This window comes from Coenobita brevimanus, chromosome 2 (assembly GCF_032717465.1).
Source record: "Coenobita brevimanus isolate Jiangsu-jjx chromosome 2, ASM3271746v2, whole genome shotgun sequence".
Taxonomy (NCBI): Eukaryota; Metazoa; Arthropoda; class Malacostraca; order Decapoda; family Coenobitidae; genus Coenobita; species Coenobita brevimanus.
The window spans coordinates 16,136,869-16,156,841 of record NC_136955.1 but is presented as its reverse complement, the minus strand read 5'-3'; positions in this window follow the sequence as shown (position 1 = coordinate 16,156,841).

Genomic DNA, 19,973 nt, shown 5'->3' with positions numbered 1-19,973 from the left:
AGTGCAGGGAGGGCCAGGACTGCTGAATCGTGCAAGCCGTCTCTTATTGAGCAAAATTAGTAAACTTATATTTTACGACTTGGCCCTGACTCCGAAAAAGACTTCCCATTTCCAGGCCGTTCTTCACTTTATGGTTTTAATACCTCTCAGTTCGGAGTCGTATCGCAACTATTCTTTCCTTCTTGCTTTATAACTTTTATTCTTGCCCCTTCCAGACGATCTTAAGTACTATAGAGTAGTCAGTTCGTACCAGAGGGATTAAATAGTTCACTTCACATTAAATTATCGTTATCTATCATTCTCGTTATCTCCACATAGTTTTAAGTATCGGAAAGGCATATACTTTTATAGTGGGGCATATATATTTATAGCACAATATCGTCTGAAGGTGGCAAAGAAAAGAATGCAGCAGATGTCATTCTCGTGAAGGAGTCTAATGATTCTCTAAATAACCAAGTTCGCAAGCTGGAATTTGTATGCTCAGTGTCAACGCTTTTTTTAATGACTGATCTTTATTTTATTTTTTCATCAACGACTTTTTTTAAGCAGCCATTTTGAACCTTTGCCAAGGAGTATTTAATTCCTTATCAACATCAAGCAAAATTTTGTCTTGTTTGACTGGCGATTTTTTGTAGGTTAGGGGGATCGTTCATGTCAGCAGGTAAAACAAAATTTCTGTTAGTCTTTTTTGTCGCCTGCTGCTTTTTCAGTTTCACTCTTCCTACCGTTAGACAGACTGATTCATTTTAAGAAAGCTAATCGAGGTGATGAGATGAGAAACAGACCCCTTTAATTTTTTTTTTTTTTTTTATGCGAAGAAGAAGGAACCAAAGGCCATGAGCCCGCAGTAACAGTTCCCTCCAAGAGAAAAACAAAATACAATAGAGAGCCAAATTCAAGATCCGATCATTTTGAGATGCCTGGACACACTGCGTTTGAAAGACTGGAGATCATAGGCAGCAGGAAATACAGATAGAGGGAGACAGTTCCAGAGCTGACCTGTTGCATATATGAAAGACTGGGAGTAACGGTTAACTCTTGCATTAGAGAGTTGGACAGAAAAGGGATGAGAGTTTGCTGCCAGACGGGTGCTACGCGCCCGTCGTAGAGGTGGAGGAATGCAAGCAGACAGTTCAGAGGAGCAGTGACCATTAAAGTAGCGATAGAAAAGAGATAAAGATGCAACAGTGCGGCGAAGAGACAGAGGATGAAGGGAGTTAGTAAGAGGAGGAGAGTTAATGAGACGAAAAGCCTTTGACTCCACCCTATTGAGAAGAGCTGTATGTGGGGGAGCCTCCCCACACATGAGAGTTGTACTCCACACAGGGGCGGATAAAACCTCTGTATAGAGTCAACAATTGTGCAGGGGTAAAGAAAGAGCGGAGTCGGCTTAGCACACCCAATCTCTTGGAAGCAGATTTTACAAGAGATGTAATATGATCTTTCCAAGATAAGTCCCGAGTAAATGAAACCCCAAGCATGTTCAAGGATGATGCAGGATTAAGCTGAATATTATTAAACAATAATGGGTATACCTGTGGAAGATTTTGTCGGGTTAATAGGTGTAAGAACTGAGTCTTAGATGCATTAAAGACAACCATATTATTTTTACCCCAGTCAGAGATACGAGCCAAGTCAGACATTAGGTGTGCCATAGCCTCATTCCTTGTTTCTTGAAGTAACTGTTGAGATGGGCGTTGCGGGAACCGAATGGAAAGGTGAAGGGTGGAGTCATCAGCGTATGAGTGGATAGGGTTAGATGTACAGCTTAGAAGATCATTGATGAATAAAAGGAAGAGAGTTGGTGATAGGACAGAGCCCTGAGGAACACCACTGTCGATAGATCTAGGAGAAGAACGATGGTCGTCTACAACAGCGGCTATAGAACGACCAGAAAGGAAGCTAGCGATGAAGGCACAGATAGAAGGATAGAAACCGTAGGAGGGCAGTTTGGAAATTAAAGATTTATGCCAGACTCGATCGAAAGCCTTTGAGATGTCAAGTGCAATGGCAAAGCTCTCGCCAAAGTCCCGAAAGGAGGATGACGAGGAGTCTGAAAGGTAGGTGAGAAGATCGCCAGTGGAGCGTCCCTGACGGAACCCATACTGACGATCGGAAAGAAGGTTGTGATAGGAAAGATGCCTTAAAATTTTTCTATTAGGAATTGACTCGATAACTTTTGAAATACAGGACGTTAAAGCAATTGGACGATAGTTGGAGGGTTGGGAGTGGTCACCCTTCTTTGGGACTGGCTGAATGAGAGCAAACTTCCAGCAAGAAGGAAAGGTACAAGTTGACAGACAAAGGCGAAAGCGTTTGCCTAGGCAGGGTGTAAGCACAGAAGCACAGTTCTTCAGAACAACAGGAGGGACCCCATCAGGCCCATATGCCTTGTTAGTACTGAGGCCAGTGATGGCTGAAAATACATCAACTGAAGAAATTTTAATGTCAGCCATGAGGAAGTCAGAGGGGAGAAGTGATGGAGGAACAGCACCGGAATCGTCTAATGTGGAATTGGAGGAGAAAGTCTGTGCGAAGAGATCTGCTTTATCAGTAGAAGAAATAGCTACAGAACCATCAGAGTAGAAAAGAGGAGGGAAGGATGATGAGGTAAAGTTGTTAGAAAGATTTTTGGCAAGGTGCCAGAAGGAGCTGGAAGAATTCGAGTTGGAGAGTTGAGAGCATTTAGTATGGATGAAATTATTTTTAGTAGAGCGAAGAACAGACTTAGCACGATTCCGGGCAGAAACGTAAAGATGATGTGATTCAGGGGTGGGATGGCTCCGGTACCTTTTGTATGCCTTCTCCTTGTTGCGGAGAGCATTAGAACAAGCGTGATTAAACCAAGGCTTTCTTGCGTTAGTCAAAGGATATGAGAAAGGAATGTATGCTTCCATGCCCGAGAGAATAACCTCCGTAATGCGCAAGGCACACTCAGATGGCTCACGGCCATGGAAGCAATAATCATTCCACGGAATGATGTTCAGTACAGTACAGTACAGTTCAGTACAGTACTGTAACAATCTCTCTCTCTCTCTCTCTCTCTCTCTCTCTCTCTCTCTCTCTCAAAGGTTAATCAATGCTATAGCTAATCCCTCCAGTTCGAAAATTCCCTCCAAAGCCTTATAATAATTGTCTGAATGTAAAAGGAACAAAGTGTGAATTACGTCACCAAAATCAAGAGGAAAGACCAGTCCCAGTGAAGGTGTTCGAACCAATGTCTATGACCTTCCATTACGATTATTTATTGCTGTTTCATTGTCCTTACTGCCACTGGGTTATATTTAGCTTATGAGAGATTCCTCGTAATGTTAGGGTTAATAATCTCCCACCAGTTAAGCTGACATGGAAAAAGTAATCCCGAAAAAAGAAAATCAGCCCCCTACCCCCCAAAACTAATATTTGTTAATATAACGTCGTATGAAAAACGTTGAAATCGAAGACTTTTGATATTTAAATTCTACATATATAAAATTAGCAGGGGTACCCAGGGTTTCCCGGGCCAAACAGGCGAACACTGTAATCCTATTTGTTGCAGTTCAATCTTTCTTTCTCCTCCAGAAAGACCATGTATAACCACACAAAAGTATTTGGCACTCTTACAGCATATATCATTCTGAAACATGGGTGAAGCATTGTGATATATGGGGCATCGTGTAAGTATAAGTAGAGTTATTAATAGAACTCAAAATTGCAAAAAAAAAATCACTTACTGGGTGGTATATGTTTTGAGGCACCACATTTATTGACTCATGTGTGTCTGCGGAAGCTGCACATTTTCACAACCATCATACCCAAAGGTGCCGAATAATTTTTGTGTGTGTGTACCTCTTACGCTTTTGAACTGGGATTGTATGAGGTCCAGGAACTTTCTATTTCAGCTTTCGCAGACTAACGCACAGTATTTGTGTGCATTGTTTACTATTACCGATGACCTCAAATGACCTCCGACCAGTAACCTCAAGTGACCTCGGAGATCAACCTCACATAGCCTACTGTATGTCCAAACTGGAGGTCATGTGAGCCCCCATGCCAAAAGCTGGGCTGCAGGGGTACCCGGATCTGAATTTTGACCCCCCCTAAATCCATCCTAGTGTCACCCTGATTCAGAATACATATTTGTCTGGAGGCCTCTGGCCATTGGTTTGGGCGTGACTGAAGGACAAACAAACGAGCAAACAACAAGGTTCTTTTATACAGATGTCAAATTAGTACACGAAGGATGGTGAAATCATGGTAGAAGGAAGCAGTGGAGCTATTACACGTTTAATTTTATATCAAATTACTGCACTCTAATGGTACAAACATTCTGAAGCCAAAGAATAATGTGAAAATTTTTCATATTCATAGAAGTTAAAAAATTTTTAAACCAAGAGAATTATGAAAATGAATTCAACAGAGATGTTCAAAATACTGAAAACAAGGTAACTTTTATAAACTTTTAAGACAAATGTTGAAATTGTGCATAATGAGAAGTCTGCATTTGAAAAGATATATGAGCGTTTATGGTAGATGAATAATTTTATGAAAAGATGGTAAATGAAATGGGAAAATTTTTGATAAAATAAGCTTTCCTGTCATAAACTGCTGAAATAAAAAGATTTTTCTTTAAATCAGAAGGAATGTAACAAATGTGCTGAAATCAAGATATGTTCTTTAAATAGAAATCGACGCATGAAAATGCTGGTAAGAGATTTTAAATGTTTAAAAAATATATAATGTGCCAATAATAAAATGTGAACAATGTTGAAATAATAATACAGAATATTTCGCCGCCAAACGATAAATACAAATTCTTTAAATCATGACAGATATGATAAAATATGAAGATATGAAAGCCAAGGATATTGTGAAGAAGTCACCACCAGAAATTACAGAAATGTCAATAAACTGAAGGCCGAAAAACCAAAAAATCAGTACAAATGCGAAAAAAGAAGAACCCCATACAATCTTAAAATCAGCCAAGATACTAAGAAGTCAGAATGAGAAGAAACTTGTTATGTGTAATAATGCCCCCTCCACACGAGTGGCAGTGCCCTGCCGGGCACTGCCCGCCGTGCGCATATCCCTCGCATCTTTAGCAGTGATAACAGATCAAGCAGTTCCCAGGGATCTGTGGCCATACCGGGCACGCCTGCTTTGTTGTACACACGGCAGACCAGGCAGTGGTTGGGCAGTCGACGTCAGGCAGCGGCCAGAGTAGGTGCATGGCTGAACAGCAGTACAACATGGGTTATAGTAAGAACCGTCGCAGGACACTTAAAGCTACAAGTACAGTACGCGTTTTGTGGAGCGTGATTTGGTAACAATGTTTGCCCGTCGGGCACTGCCCGCTCGTGTGGACGGGAGAGAGAGAGAGAGAGAGAGAGAGAGAGAGATGTAACTTTGCTGTGATTTATTTGAGTAAGATTATTCTGGACTCTTGTTAATTTATACAATCGTTCCTGTGTGTGTGTGTGTGTGTGTGTTTGTTGTGTGTGTGTGTGCGTGTGTGTGTGTGTGTGTGTGTGTGTGTGTGTGTGTGTGTGTAGGTATGAATGTTAGTGTTAATGAGGTGACTGAACGTGAATATGAGTGAGTGTGAGTTTGCGCGACTGAGTCTGAAGAGTGAGTGCGAGTGAAGTGTGCGTCCGATAGTGTTAGCGTGAGTGTGAATGGAAAATATGTAGAAATGAGTGTACATCTGAGACTAAGTGCAAATGTAGGTGTGTGAGTGAGTGTTTTAGAATGTGATTGTGAGTGACTGCATAGGAGTCTGAGTGTGCGTGTGAGGTTTGAGTTTGAGAGTGTGCGTGTGACTGAGACCTTGAGTGCAATTGTGTGTGTGTGTGTGTGTGTGTGTGTGTGTGTGTGTGTGTGTGTGTGTGTGTGTGTGTTTGATAAAGTGAGAGTGTGAGTAAGAGCGAGTGAGAGTGAGTGAGAGTGCGAACGAGAGTATGTGAGAGAACTTCGGAATATAAATGTGACAAAGTGTAGGTGAGAAGAAGAAAGTGTTTAAGGGCGTTGGTAATTGTGTGCTTGAGAGTGTTAGCGAACAATGCTAAGCAAATATTTGAGAATGAGTGATATGTTATCGCTTGAGAATGTGAGTGTTGGGGTGCTTGAGAATGTTGGTGTTATGTCATTTGAGAATAGGAGTGATAAGTGAACATTTGTCTGAGAATGTGTGTTAAGTGAGCGTTTGTCTGGGAATGTGTGCCAAGTGAGCGTTTATAAATGTATGAATTGGATGAATGTTTGAAAATATGTGTAATGTGAGGGTTGGAGAATGTGAGTGAGATTAATAGTGTAACCTTAGCTTATCTGTTAGCCTTCACCGTTTTGATGCGAGGTTTATTTCCTGCGCTGAAAATACCAGTCTTTCTTTTGGAAGAATAAAATTTATGTTCTGTGCTTTTGACAGGGTTAATGGATACTTAATGTAACCTTTTAATGAAGTGGGTTAACTTGGACTGAATTAAATCATCTGAAGTTGTGGACATAAGACCTAATAATCGTCTAAAATAAGTTTGCAAAAGACTTTAAAATCATCTGAGGTTAGTGGAAAAAGGCCATGAAATCGTCTGAAGTTAGTAGGCATAAACCTTAAAATCGTCTGACTTGGACAAAAGACCTTAAAATCATCTATAGTTAGTGTCAAAGGACCTTAAAATGGTTTGACGTCAGTAGAAACAAGACATTAAAGTAATCTGAAGTTAGTGTCAAAAGACCTTAAAATCGTCTGAAGTTAGTGGACAGAAGAGCTTGAAATCATCTGAAGTTAGTGGACCTTCAATTCGTGTGATGTTAGTGGACAAGACCTTAAATTCGTCTGAAATTAGTGGACAAGACCTTAAAATCCTCCGAAGGTAGTGGACAAAAGACTTTAAAATCGCCTTGATGTAGTGGACGAGTCCTTAAGATCGTCTGAAGTTAATGGACAATACAATAGACCTTAAGTTGGTCTGAATGTAGTGGACAAGAAAATAAAAATTGTCTGAAGGTAGTCGACTGAAGGTAGTGAACTAATGCCTTTCAGTCTGTCCTCTTGGCTTGATCCCTTAAGTAATGAAGGCAATCACCTCTTCATCCCTTCACCATAAACACTTCTTAGTTTAAATTCCTTACTTCCATTAGACAGGTGTATTAAACTTGTAAAAGACATATATTATTATTCATTAATTTATCATTGTTACCACAAGATTTTATTATGCTTAAGAGATACTTCAAGAACAGGAAAGGTAAGATCCATCCAACTATGGTGCGCTATCTTGACTTGAATCAGATCTGTCGGGTAAGAGAACAGCAAAATAGCGTTTACAGGTTAAAAGAATTAACCTTATCAACTTATCAATCTGGGAAGGTGTTCCTTGGAAGGAAAAAAATCATCTGGTGTTGACAATCGAGGAGTTGAGCACAACACGAGAACATCACTTGCCTATTATTCTTGACTCTTGCTGATTATTGATTGTTTATGTGCGGTTTATTTATTTATTAATCTATTTATTCATTATTGCACTGATGATGGTATATGTAGACCTTCTTTTCACGGCCAGATATCTCTCCCAGCTTTAACTTCTTTTATCAGAGTGACATTAAAAATTTATTCTTGCTGCATCATGAAGTATTTTTTAAGAAGGGCAACTCTTATTGAAGAGGTTTATCATTACTGCATCTAACCCTTGCAGTACGAAAACTCGAATCTTAGATGGTCAAATTCATCTGGTGGTCGCAAGAATAAGATGAAAAAACAATTCACAGGAAAAGGAGGTTTAAGAAAATTGTTCGGTCATAGAAAAATGTGCAGAAAAAGAACGTTTTGCGGTACAAGGGATAAATGAACAAAGTTTTATCCTTTCGTTACTTAGGATCTGTCTTAGCTTTTCAGACCGGTGGTATATATTAATTTTAATCGTACTTTTGCTTCCTCAGACGATTATATTCACCCTAGGACAGACATCTAATTGCAAAGGGGGTAATTAGGGCTGTATCTGACTCCCCCTGTTAGAAAAATAAATTGCCTCCAAGTTGAATAAAATCGTATAATTGCAAAGTGAATGAATTAAGACGTCATCATACAACAAGGGTTACTGGATGTCATTTCTAATATCTGTACGAGTATACCTAGGCTGCTTCCCCCAAAAGCAGAGTAGCCGAGACACAACGACACACTTCCACTTTACTCATTCACACACACACGTTTACTCATATCTTGCCCAAAAGGGAGAAGAGATAAAACATCAAGGTGGTGGTGGCGATATAATAATGATGATGATGGTAATAATAATAATAATATTAATAATAATAATAATAATAATAATAATAATAATAATAACAATAATCTATCTATCTATCGCCAGACGCCTCAATCCCGTTCGGGGTGGCCACAAACAAATCGCCTCCACGTCGCCCTGTCCCCCGCCATTTCACTGCCCTGCTCCCAACTTACACACTCCTCTCTCATATACCTCTCCACCCCATCCCTCCATCTCATCCTCGGCCTCCCCCTCCCTCTTCCCCCCTCCACCTCACTCACATACACTCTCTTCGTCAGTCTTTCACCCTCTATCCTCTCCACATGGCCAAACCACCGCAGGGTATTCCTCCTAACGCTTCCTATCACATCCACATCCACACCACAATGCTCCTTTATATCCTCATTTGTCAGCCTGTCTCTCCATGTGACTCCACAGGCTCCTCTTAAATAACTCATTTCCACTGCTCTCACTCTTGACTTGTGTCCTTTCAACAACGTCCAAGCTTCACTTCCATATGTTAGAGTTGGTATCACAATACTGTCATGTAGTAACTTTTTCACTTCCATGCTCACTTCCATGCTTCTTATCACTGCTTTCCAGGAACCAGCAACCTTTCTTCCCTGCTGTACCCTTTCAAGCACTTCACCGTCCAAACTTCCATCCTTACTCATCACACTACCCAAGTACTTAAACATACTCACATTTTCCAATTCCTCACCATCCAACCTTGCTGTACATTCACTGACTCCACCTCTTTCAAGGACTATCACTTTACACTTCCCTACATTCACCTTTAGATTCCGTTTCTTGCACACACTTCCAAACTCATCCACCAAGCCTTGCAGCTCCCCTTCGTCTTCACTCAACAACACAGTATCATCTGCAAACAACAGTATAGGAAGTTTCCAAACACTATCCTCTCTCACCAGGGCCACTCCAACATCCACTACCCTGCCTTGTACACCCTATAAAAAAAGAATCGGGACCCCACGAGCTGATGCGTCTCGCAATGACCACTGATACGAAAGCCGTGAAGACGTGGAGGGGTTGGTACCCCTGAAGCCTTCCCCCTCCTCCCTCCCTTTGCAGGTGTCTGCGTTTTAAAGGATGATGTTCTCCTAGCTCCGTGTCGTCTTGAAGTAATGATAACTAGGAATATGTAACTTGCTTTAAACCTCTAAACAGTATAACATTACCAACAGGTTAAATAATAATATAACTTGCAGTCAATATGTGCTTCGCAACCAACGAATCTGGGTTACCACTCTGGACATGATAAAATTTTACAGTGGTAGGAAATAAACTCACTACTGTATTATACACCATTACAACGGTTGGATGAATAAGTTAACGTTAAGTAAAAAAGTATAAGGCCACATATAATCGCAGATTGTATGTGATTACAGTAGTAGTAGTATTTAGTTCAGTGCTGTGATCGGTATGACGTAGGGAATGAATCATGAAATGGAGAATTATTTACATATCAGTAGTATGATAAACACGATAAGATTGGTTCATCGTGGAGGGAGGGTGAAGGGTACGGGGCCATTCATGTGAGATATAAACAATTAAAAAAAAGACGTGCAAGAATTGCAGAGAATGTATCGAAAATGCTGGTATCGGGAGTGGTTCAACTGCAATGAGCAAAGCATGCAATGAAGCAGTAGGAGGAGTATTGGTGCTTTTAAATCCCATCAGATATGAGAGCTGTGATGAAAACTTCAGAGAAGACACGTGCGCTATCGTCGCATTACACGGACGTGTTTTCTTTTAATATCAACCAATAAACCATTCTCTTGTCTTTGGCTTTCCCATATGATACCTAGGACTTTAGCATATGATCGGTCAGGCTTTTATAACAAAATATTTTATCATCGTCTACACCTTAGATCTACCCCAGGAGACAAAGATAAGTTACTAATGTGCTGTTACTCGCAACTCTGCTATAATTCTTGCTGTGTATCGTGAAGCATAACTTATTTCATGACGCACAGTCTCCATACTGAGACATTATAAAACAGTTTAAATCGCACAAGGTTGTTACCGCAGATAACTGGCAACTCAGTAGACCAGGGATACCAACCACGCACCAGAACTCAGTTGGGGCTTCAAATTCCTTCGTTCGGTGTGGCATATTGTATCGTGCAGTAAGGATCCCGATTCTTTTTTTATAGGGTGCACCTCTTTTATTACCCCATCCATGTACAGACTGAACAACCATGGAGACATGACACATCCCTGTTTCAACCCAACCTTCAAAGAGAAAAATTCACTCAGTTCACCATCCACAAGCACTGCAGCCTTAGCACCATCATACATACTCTTCACAGCATTCAACAACTTCACATCTACTCTATATATTCTTAATACTTTCCAACCTGTCATATGCTTTCTCCAAATCCATGAAAGCCGCATACAATTTCTTGCCCTTCTCTAGAAACTTTTCCACTAAAGATCTAAGAATGAATATCTGATCTACACAACGTCTTTCCTTCCTAAAGCCTCCCTGTTCTTCTCCAACTAATTCCTCTGTTCTTTCTCTAACTCTGTCAATAAGTATCCTACCATACACTTTTCCTATTATACTAAGAAGACAAATGCCCCTATGATTACCACACACTTCTTTTTCCCCTTTTCCTTTGTACAAGGGAATAATTATACCTGACTTCCAATCCTCCGGGACTCTACCTTCCTCCCAGACCAATCTGCACATCTTCCACAGCCATTTTACTATTATCTCTCCCCCATGCTTCAGCATTTCACCACAGACTTCATCAATTCCTGGGGCTTTCCCCAATTTAACTTTCTTAATTGCTTCCACAACTTCTATCCTACTGATTTCTTCCTGTCTTTTCACCTCCCTCCTTCTCCCAGCTGTTCCCCAGCCACTTACACTCGCATTACTTCCATCCTCTATGTTCAACAAATCCTTAAAGTGTTCTCTCCATCTGCTCACTTTTTCTCCCTTCTCCACTAGTAATCTACCATTTTTATCTTTCACTCCCCTGGTAACTTCACTTCCACCCTGTCTTACTCTTTTCATCTCTTTCCAGAACATTTTCTTACAGTCCCTCCACTTTACACTCAAATTTCTTCCAAATTCCTCATGCACTCTCTTCTTTCTCTTACTAATCTTTTCACCTCTTTCTTTCTTTCTACATATAACTCTCTCTTCCGCCTCTCAACTTCTTCCACGCCCCTTTTTCTCATCCATTCATTGTATGCTTTCTACTTTTGTGCCACAGCCTGTCTCACCTCTTCATTCCACCACCCTATTCCTTGCACCTCCCTCCGTCTTCTATTCATCCCACACACCACATCACATGTTACACATATTTCTTCTGTGAATATCCTGCACACGCCTTCCACGTACCCCATCTGCTCCAATTCATATTTGCGCAATCGTTCCTCCACTTCTCTCTTATATTCTGCCTTTTTCTCATCCTCTTGTAACCTTTCCATGCTCCTTGCAAATACTCCTTCTTCCCATCCTTCCCTTCTTCTATTTCTCCATCTTGTTTGGATCTTGATTCTGGCCACCACCAAGTAGTGGTCAGAAAGTCCACTCCCCCAACCTCTATAAGTTCTTGCATCCATTACATATCTTCGCATCCTTTCATCCACACACATAATCAATCATTGCCTTCCTTTCATACAGTTCACCACCCACCCTACTCATCACTCGCCATGTATACATGTGGATCATTTTGTGCCTGAAGAGGGTATTGGCTATCATCAACCCCCTCCCAGCACAAATGTCCACTAACACACTGCCATTCTCATCTATCTCAGCAGACACACCCCATTCACCAACTATTCCATCCACCTTCCCATTCCCTACTTTACCATTCATATCACCGATCAAAAACACTCTCTCATTCCTTCCAAACATTTCCATGCACACTTCCACATTCGTCCAGAACTCTCTTCTCACTCTGCTTGCACGATCTTGCGATTGCGCATACACGCACGCAATCGCCCACATTAGTATTTCAACTTTCAATCTTACCCACACAATCATTGACCCAACTGATCCATACTCTCTTATGTTCTCCTTCCATCTTTTACTCACAACTATACACACTGCTTCTTTTGCCCTCTCATTCTCACCTACTCCTGCACATATACCCCATCCATACTCCCATTCTCTCACACTTTCTCCTCTCCATTTAGTTTCAGTTACTCCACATACATCAACTTTCGCACCCTCAAGCACCTGGACAATCTCTCTCTCTTTCAACTCATCATTCGCACCTCTTACATTCCATGTTGCGATTACCATGTCCTTTGTCCAGTCCTTGGTCGTCATCTTTTGGTCAGTCCTTGTCCATGGCTTCTTGTTCGTCTTTTTAGTAAGTTGTTTTCCGTGGAGGGGCACTAACCCTCCGTCAACCCTTTTAGTCGCCTTGTACGACAAGCAGGAATACTGGGGGAGTATTCTTGAAAAAAAAACAACCCCAAGGGGGGTAATAAAGTATCCATTCTGAAAGTTATAGAAAACAATTAGGTTAAGAAGTTGTTGCAGGGGGAACCCACCATTCACTCACTTGATTTAGAGTTACTTTCAGGTTACTTCCAAGTAAGAGCTAAGAAATATTTAATCTACGTTGGGTGGTAACCATATAACCAATGAATGTCTGGTGGTCTAGTGGGTTAAGGCGCGTCAGCTGGATGTAGCCCATAAGAACTTTTATACAGGAGGTGATTGAGGCATACTACTCACAATAGTGCCACTCAGAAGCGAGACATTATTCATGTGAATGTATATGTCGTGAGTGATAAGTCACGCCACGGGCATCTGCGCTTTCAGTGAGGCAATAATAGAGAGTTTGATGGATAGAGAGACAGATAGACAGATCGGTAGACAGATAGACATAAATGTTGATTAAAACTGAGATGTAGAAAAGATATTAAATATTTGTTTTTTCATTACCAAAAATGGAGAGTATACGAAATTATACTGTACTAAAAAAGGCAAAATAAAAGGGAGAGAACGGGAGACTGACATGTACGATTATCCTTGGAAATTTTTACACGGCTACTATAAAGTGCCATTATGTCAGGAAAAATATTAAAACCAGGTAGTGTTGTATGAAATTCAATATGAGAAAAAAAAAAAATGAGCAGATGCTCGGTATTATAGACATCATGCCGGAAAAATATTTGAAAATCTTTATGAAATACTTAGAATATAGTTGAAGCATAAAACATGATAAAACACCTAAAAAGATAAGAACGGGTACTATTATGAGCGAGTGAGCGAAGTTTAATGTCGGTCCATGAGTGAAAAATTACAAAAAGTGGCCCGGCCCTACCTGACTGTCATGATTTTCAGAGGCTAATAACTTTTTAATTAATACGGCTACAGGAGTGATTGTTTTATCTCTTGATGCTAGGTCAGTCTTGTTTTTCCCTCTCATGATTCGCAAAACCTTTACCGCACCCTAACACTGAATATTAAAAAGGTGTTCTCGCTCCCTAACACTGAGTATTAAAAAGGTGTTCTCGCTCTATAATAAGTGTTCTCCCTCTATAATAAAAAGCGTTCTCGCTCTATAATAAAAAGTGCTCTCGCTCCATAAAAAAGTGTTCTCGCTCTATAATACAAAAAGTGTTCTTGCTCTATAATAAAAAATGTTCTCGCTCTACAATAAAAAATGTTCTCGCTCCATAATAAAAAGTGTTCTCGCTCTATAATAAAAAAGTGCTCTCGCTCACTCGTTATGCTGGAAAACTCCCTTCGCACTGGTATGAAAATATGTATGAAATTTAAGAAAACTCAGGCACCAAAGACTCACTCTTATATCAGTTGGCGTTACCTGGAATACAATACATGGGTTGCTCCCACCATTAAACAAACGATATTTCTTTTAATTTCAGCCTTTTTCCAGACGATTTAATTCAGCCTCATTGACAGTTTTTGGATTTGAGAAGTAAGATTTAGCCTATCGCTGACTAATCTACTCACTACAAGGCCTCGATCCTAACTTGGGTATAATCGCTTGGTAGTAACAAAAACACAATGATAAATTCATCATCAGGGTGAATAGGTTAACCACTTCATTTCCATGATGTAGTTTGTATCTTGTTTTTGCTCCCTTGTATCCAGAAAAAATCATTCAGTTCAGCAAAAACCCCGAGCAGAAAAATAAAAGAAATAAAAAATAAAACTACAAAATAAAGAAGGTTATATCGAACCCCTTCACTGAGAGAACTGTATTAATGCGAATAAAAACGTTTGTCATGGTGGAATAAAAACGTTTGTTAGCAAGAACTATAAAAAAAGAAATACACCTTTTAGGCAAGAGGGATTATGGACGATTTTCATACATACTTGTGCCTCGAAAATATTAGTAGTTGACATCATGGAGGAAAGTATGACAGAAAATTGCTGGAAAAGGAAACAGAATCTTTTCCGTCTCCAGCCCCGGATTTTCGGTGATGTGGTGTATTTCGAGGGGGGCCGCTTCAATAATTCGGACAACTCGGAAAAATATGAGAAACTGGAATCGTAAAGCGAGATATCATGCTGGCAAACTTTCCTTTTTCCTCTCTTCTTTCCTTACTCATCTCTCTCTCTCTCTCTCTCTCTCTCTCTCTCTCTCTCTCTCTCTCTCTCACACACACACACACACACACACACACACACACATTTCATTTCTCACCCTTTTCTCACCCCCTCACACTTTACATACATTCCCTCCCTCACTCACATTTCTTACTCCTGTTAGCTGTTTTAACCATATAAGCACTCGTCTCTTACATACATTGTCCCTCTCGCCCACTTTCCACCTTACCGACTCTCTCTCTCTCTCTCTCTCTCTCTCTCTCTCTCTCTCTCTCTCGGGCAGTACTACACTTCGACTTTCACATTCATTGCTCTCACTGCAGTACATATACCCCTTCCTAATCTTAACTAGCATCATATTGGTTACCTTTGCAACTATGACAATGCAGATACAGATCATAGATATTGTGCCTTGATCTTAATGCTGTATATTGTTCTCTTGGATGAATAATACAGTACCTTGAGAGGGTAAACGTATGGCCCTAACTGTTTTATATATACAGTGAATACTAATTCAACATGTGGATATGATTGTTTTGACTTTGTGTCTGTTTGGTGTTGTCAGGTTTCTAGGGTCTTCAGTTATGAGTGAATTGTGTGTGTGTGTGTGTGTGTGTGTGTCATTTAGCCAGACATGATATTGATTCTCTCTCTCTCTCTCTCTCTCTCTCTCTCTCTCTCTCTCTCTCTTTCTCCTTGCGTTCTGCAGCCAACAGCACCCCATTCGTAAGTGAGAAAATGAGGCCGGTATGATGATGATTATGATGATGATGAGTATAATTCTTCCTTATCCGCCACGTGTCTTGCACTCATAGGTTCAAGCCTACAAGAAGTGGCTGGAGGTTTCGATCATGTTATTTTAGCAGGAGCGTAAGTTGGTCATCAGGAATTAATTCTCTGATTGTGATGAATTATGTCTACAAAATACAATCGCCTGTCGTAAGCCGGAATAAATAGACTTTCAAACATTAAACAGTCTTTAAAATATAGCAGTACTTCTTCAGACATCCAATTTATAAGTCTTGGAAGAGCGTCTGTATAGAGGAAATCTCTTCTTTGTTTTTATACTGTTTCTAAGTCACATACTGTAAGGGCCGATCTCGACAAAAAGAGCAAACAATCAGACATTTTTAACCCATAATTTTACTTCTCCAGACATCCAGTTTATAAGTCTGGAAGAGTTCCCATATCTTGGAAATCTCTTGTTATCGTGTGTCTTCTTATATGGCACTAAGGCGCATTTTGTGAGGTTTGGTCTCGACGAAAACACCTCCAGACATTTTTCGACCTTGTCCGTAACGACCCCTCTTCTCCCGACGAAATGTGGCCACCTAAATTTCCAGTTCCGTCTTCATTCTTACTTCCGCTTCGTCAGTGTCATCTCAGCCTTCACCTAACCTTGCAGGCAGCATCAAGAAGGGTAAATCTTTTCTTTTCAACTCCAGTCCATTCATCAACTACTCTTCATTTTTTTTTCATTTTATTATTTCGTTGACGTTACTCTCTGCACTCGTTTTTCTTGTGTGTGTGACGGAGGATAGTGTCATTCCGTTCCTTAAGGCCCATCAGTCGTCCAAGAGTGTTGCAAATTTTCACATGTCAATGCTACCCCTAATATGCTATCTCTTATCCTAATGCCTCATCCTGTCCCTCCTCTAACCTTCCTTCCTTGCCTCCAGACCCCACCCTGTTCCTCCTCTCACTTTCTTTCCTTGCCTCTAGACTTCACCTCTCAACCTTATCCTCACACTTCAGTCAACATTCCCATCTCTAACATAATTTCATCCTCACTCTTTACTCACTCTCATACTCATACATTGCTTCCACACTCCGTTTCATCTTTCTTCTCACACTACACACCAATCCCTAGCTTCCTGTCTCAACTATTCACACTTCATTTATCCATACCTTTCATCTCGCACTTCAACACTCTCCTATAATTACAACCATTCTTTCCTCCCTCACTTCACCTCTCATCCTTATCGTCACACTACATTTCACACTCCCACCCCTGTCATCTTCACACTGCCTCACACCTTACCTATTTCCCTTGCGCCCACATTCCACGTCACACCCTCATCCTGACTCTCCACTCTACATTTCTTTCTAACACTCTTACACACACACTTCTCTCCTCACCCACACCATTCATCTCGCATTTCCACATCTTATCCTTCATTCTCACACACCATGCTCATCCCATATCTCCTTTCACAGCTACCCTCACACTTCTCTCCACGCTCCTATCCCCAAACATCCTGCCTTTAACACTGCACAACACTCATCCGCATTACTTATCTCTCACTTCTACATGCTATCCTTTATTTTCACACAGTATGCTTTGTCTCACTTTTTCTCACACTCCACTCCACGTTCCTGTCCTTAACATCCTCTCTCACCCTGAAGCTCATCTCCTCCACACCACTCATCTCTTTTATCCACATCATATCCCTCATTCTCTCACATCATCCCTTACTCCAACTGCTCGCTTCTTTTAATTTACTGGCACCATATTCCACATACCTATCCCTAACGTTGTACTCTTTATCCCACACTTCCCTTAACAACAAAAAGAATTCCTTACATCTGTATATCACTCATGTATATTATTCTCCCATCCAACACATCATTCAACATCCTGCCCCTTATATTCATATCACGTACATCATATCTACACCCACTTCATCCCTCTATTCCTCTCCCTCGCACCTAATGCCACACTTTTGCAGCCCAGTTCACCCTTCTCTCACATCTTCACTTTCCCTCACATTTTCATTCCATCCATCATACCCATCCCTTCACCTTAAACCTCATTAATGCTATCCCTAACACTCTAATTTAACTCCCTTACCCCGTCATCCCATTCATCACACCCTCCTCACTTTACTCCTTTCTCTCTCATCCCATGTATCTTCTCCCTACACTTCACACCTGCCCACCCTGCCCCGACATATACACGTCACCTTATCCCTCTATCCCATTACACTCACAGCCCATTTTTCCCCCATTCCTTTCTCACCTCATCCCTCTATTCCATTCACTTCCACACACCACCTCATCCCATCTCTTAAACCTTACCTCACCCATTGTCCCGTCACTTCAATGCCCCATTCTTTCTCCTTACATCACCACACTTCCCTCCTCCCATTGTTCCATCCCATACCTCCCCTAACACCTCGATAACCTATCCTTTACCTCACACTTCTTCTCGATTCCACCATACATGCCATCACCCTATCCTACATCTCATACTAACGCCTTATCCTTCACCCTCACGTTACTTCATCCCCAACTCTCACCCTATTCACCTATTCCACCTCATTTCTCACATCTCACCTATCCCTCACGCATATCCCCCACACATATTCCAAACACTTCCACACCCTTTTCCTTACCTAATTCTTCTATCCCTTTTCACTGCACTCCACTGTCCCACTCACATCACCCCATCCCTTACCCACACTTCACCGGTTTATCCCATCCTATCTCATCCCATCCCATCCCTCACACCTCCACACCTATCTCTCACACCCGTCCTACATCTATTGTCACTCTCATCGTTTTTCCCTCGAAGATATTGGATGTTCTTTCTTCTGATTGTTTCGGGACAAACGCCAGAGTGTGTGATGAAGAGGGGAAGGGAGGAAAAAAAAAAAAAAGAGGAGGACAACGAGAAGGAGAAGGAGAAAGAGAAAGAGAGACTTGAGGAGCGATGAACAACAGAAAAACGTGGGAAGGAAGAACCAACGTAGGAGAAACAGAGGAAAAACACAAACACAATTTATTCATTGACAAACTGTAACTGACCTCCACAGACGGGCCTTTAGGATCAACTGGATATGCAGATAAAAGCACGTTATATTATATGCAATATTCTCCAAAATGTTGTGTTAGTGTGATACGGGCCTTGTAATTGATGCAGCACCGGCAGAGTTACAAATATTCCACTATTTTGTTGTTTAACGATAAACAAAAAACTATGCATTAATCTGTGAGGTGTTACAAATACAAGTATATCCTTAAATAATAACCTGTCATAAATACCTAGAAATGAAACATCATTCTGCGCACATAGTCTTGAAATCCTAAATGCTTAAACAGATACGTTAAGTAGATCTTGTGCTTACCGACATCTTAGCAGTTTTCTAAACAGTCTGTCAACATTCTTTCTTCAGAACTGGTAAAGCTGAGCAAAAGCCTCATAGAATTAGGAGAGAAATCCGATGTATGACCAGCTGTCCACATTCAAGTTCTACCCCTCCACGTCCTACTTTTTTCCCATATACCTGACCGATTGTATGTGTCTGTCTTGACTGCTTTTTCAAAAAATAATTTACACAGGAAATGATATGGAAATGCTTAGACCACGTACTTTTAATATTAGGAGTGCATAGCATGCCGGTGGTACACGTTAAAGCAGATTCTAAAACACGGCATGTCGTCGCGAGCCAAGAAAATATTGATTTAAGAGCAACAGGCAATATGACAGCTCTGATACGTTAGACACCACTAGTGATAGACTACAGGATCACTTTCCAATTTATTTTTAATGCATAACATAATGTACTCTACATGACTATGATTATATATACGGGGAACTCTTCATTATCATGGTTTTTACATCATCTCGAAATTATTCCATCCCTGCCTTCTCGGGCAGTAATTGTTGTGAAGAGTTAATTTGTGTGTGTGTGTGTGTGTGTGTGTGTGTGTGTGTGTGTGCGTGTGTGTGTGTGTGTAATAATAATGCTGTTCTCCTTGTGTCGTTAAATAACTAGTGCTTCCTCATATTCTGTAAAATTGCGAAACCTTTCACCTCACTGCATGCCTTTATTTTATGTCCAGCCTCATGTTCATTAATTTGTAACATTGCACCACCCTCTCTTACTGAAAAAGATCATGGTTTGACAATATATTATACCATATCTGATGAAAATTCTAGTGTGTCTGACCATGAACAAATAGTCAGACGTATGGGGAAGGATGGGGTGGTATAGGACTACATAATAGATAGATAGATAAATAGATAGATAGAGAGACAGATAGAAGCAGGAAGTCAAATGATGAGAAGGTGTTGTGTCCGCGAGAAGCTATACACATAATATGGCTATACACATAATATGGGTAAAATCCTCTGTAGCCAATCCAAAGATGTTCCCAAGAATTGC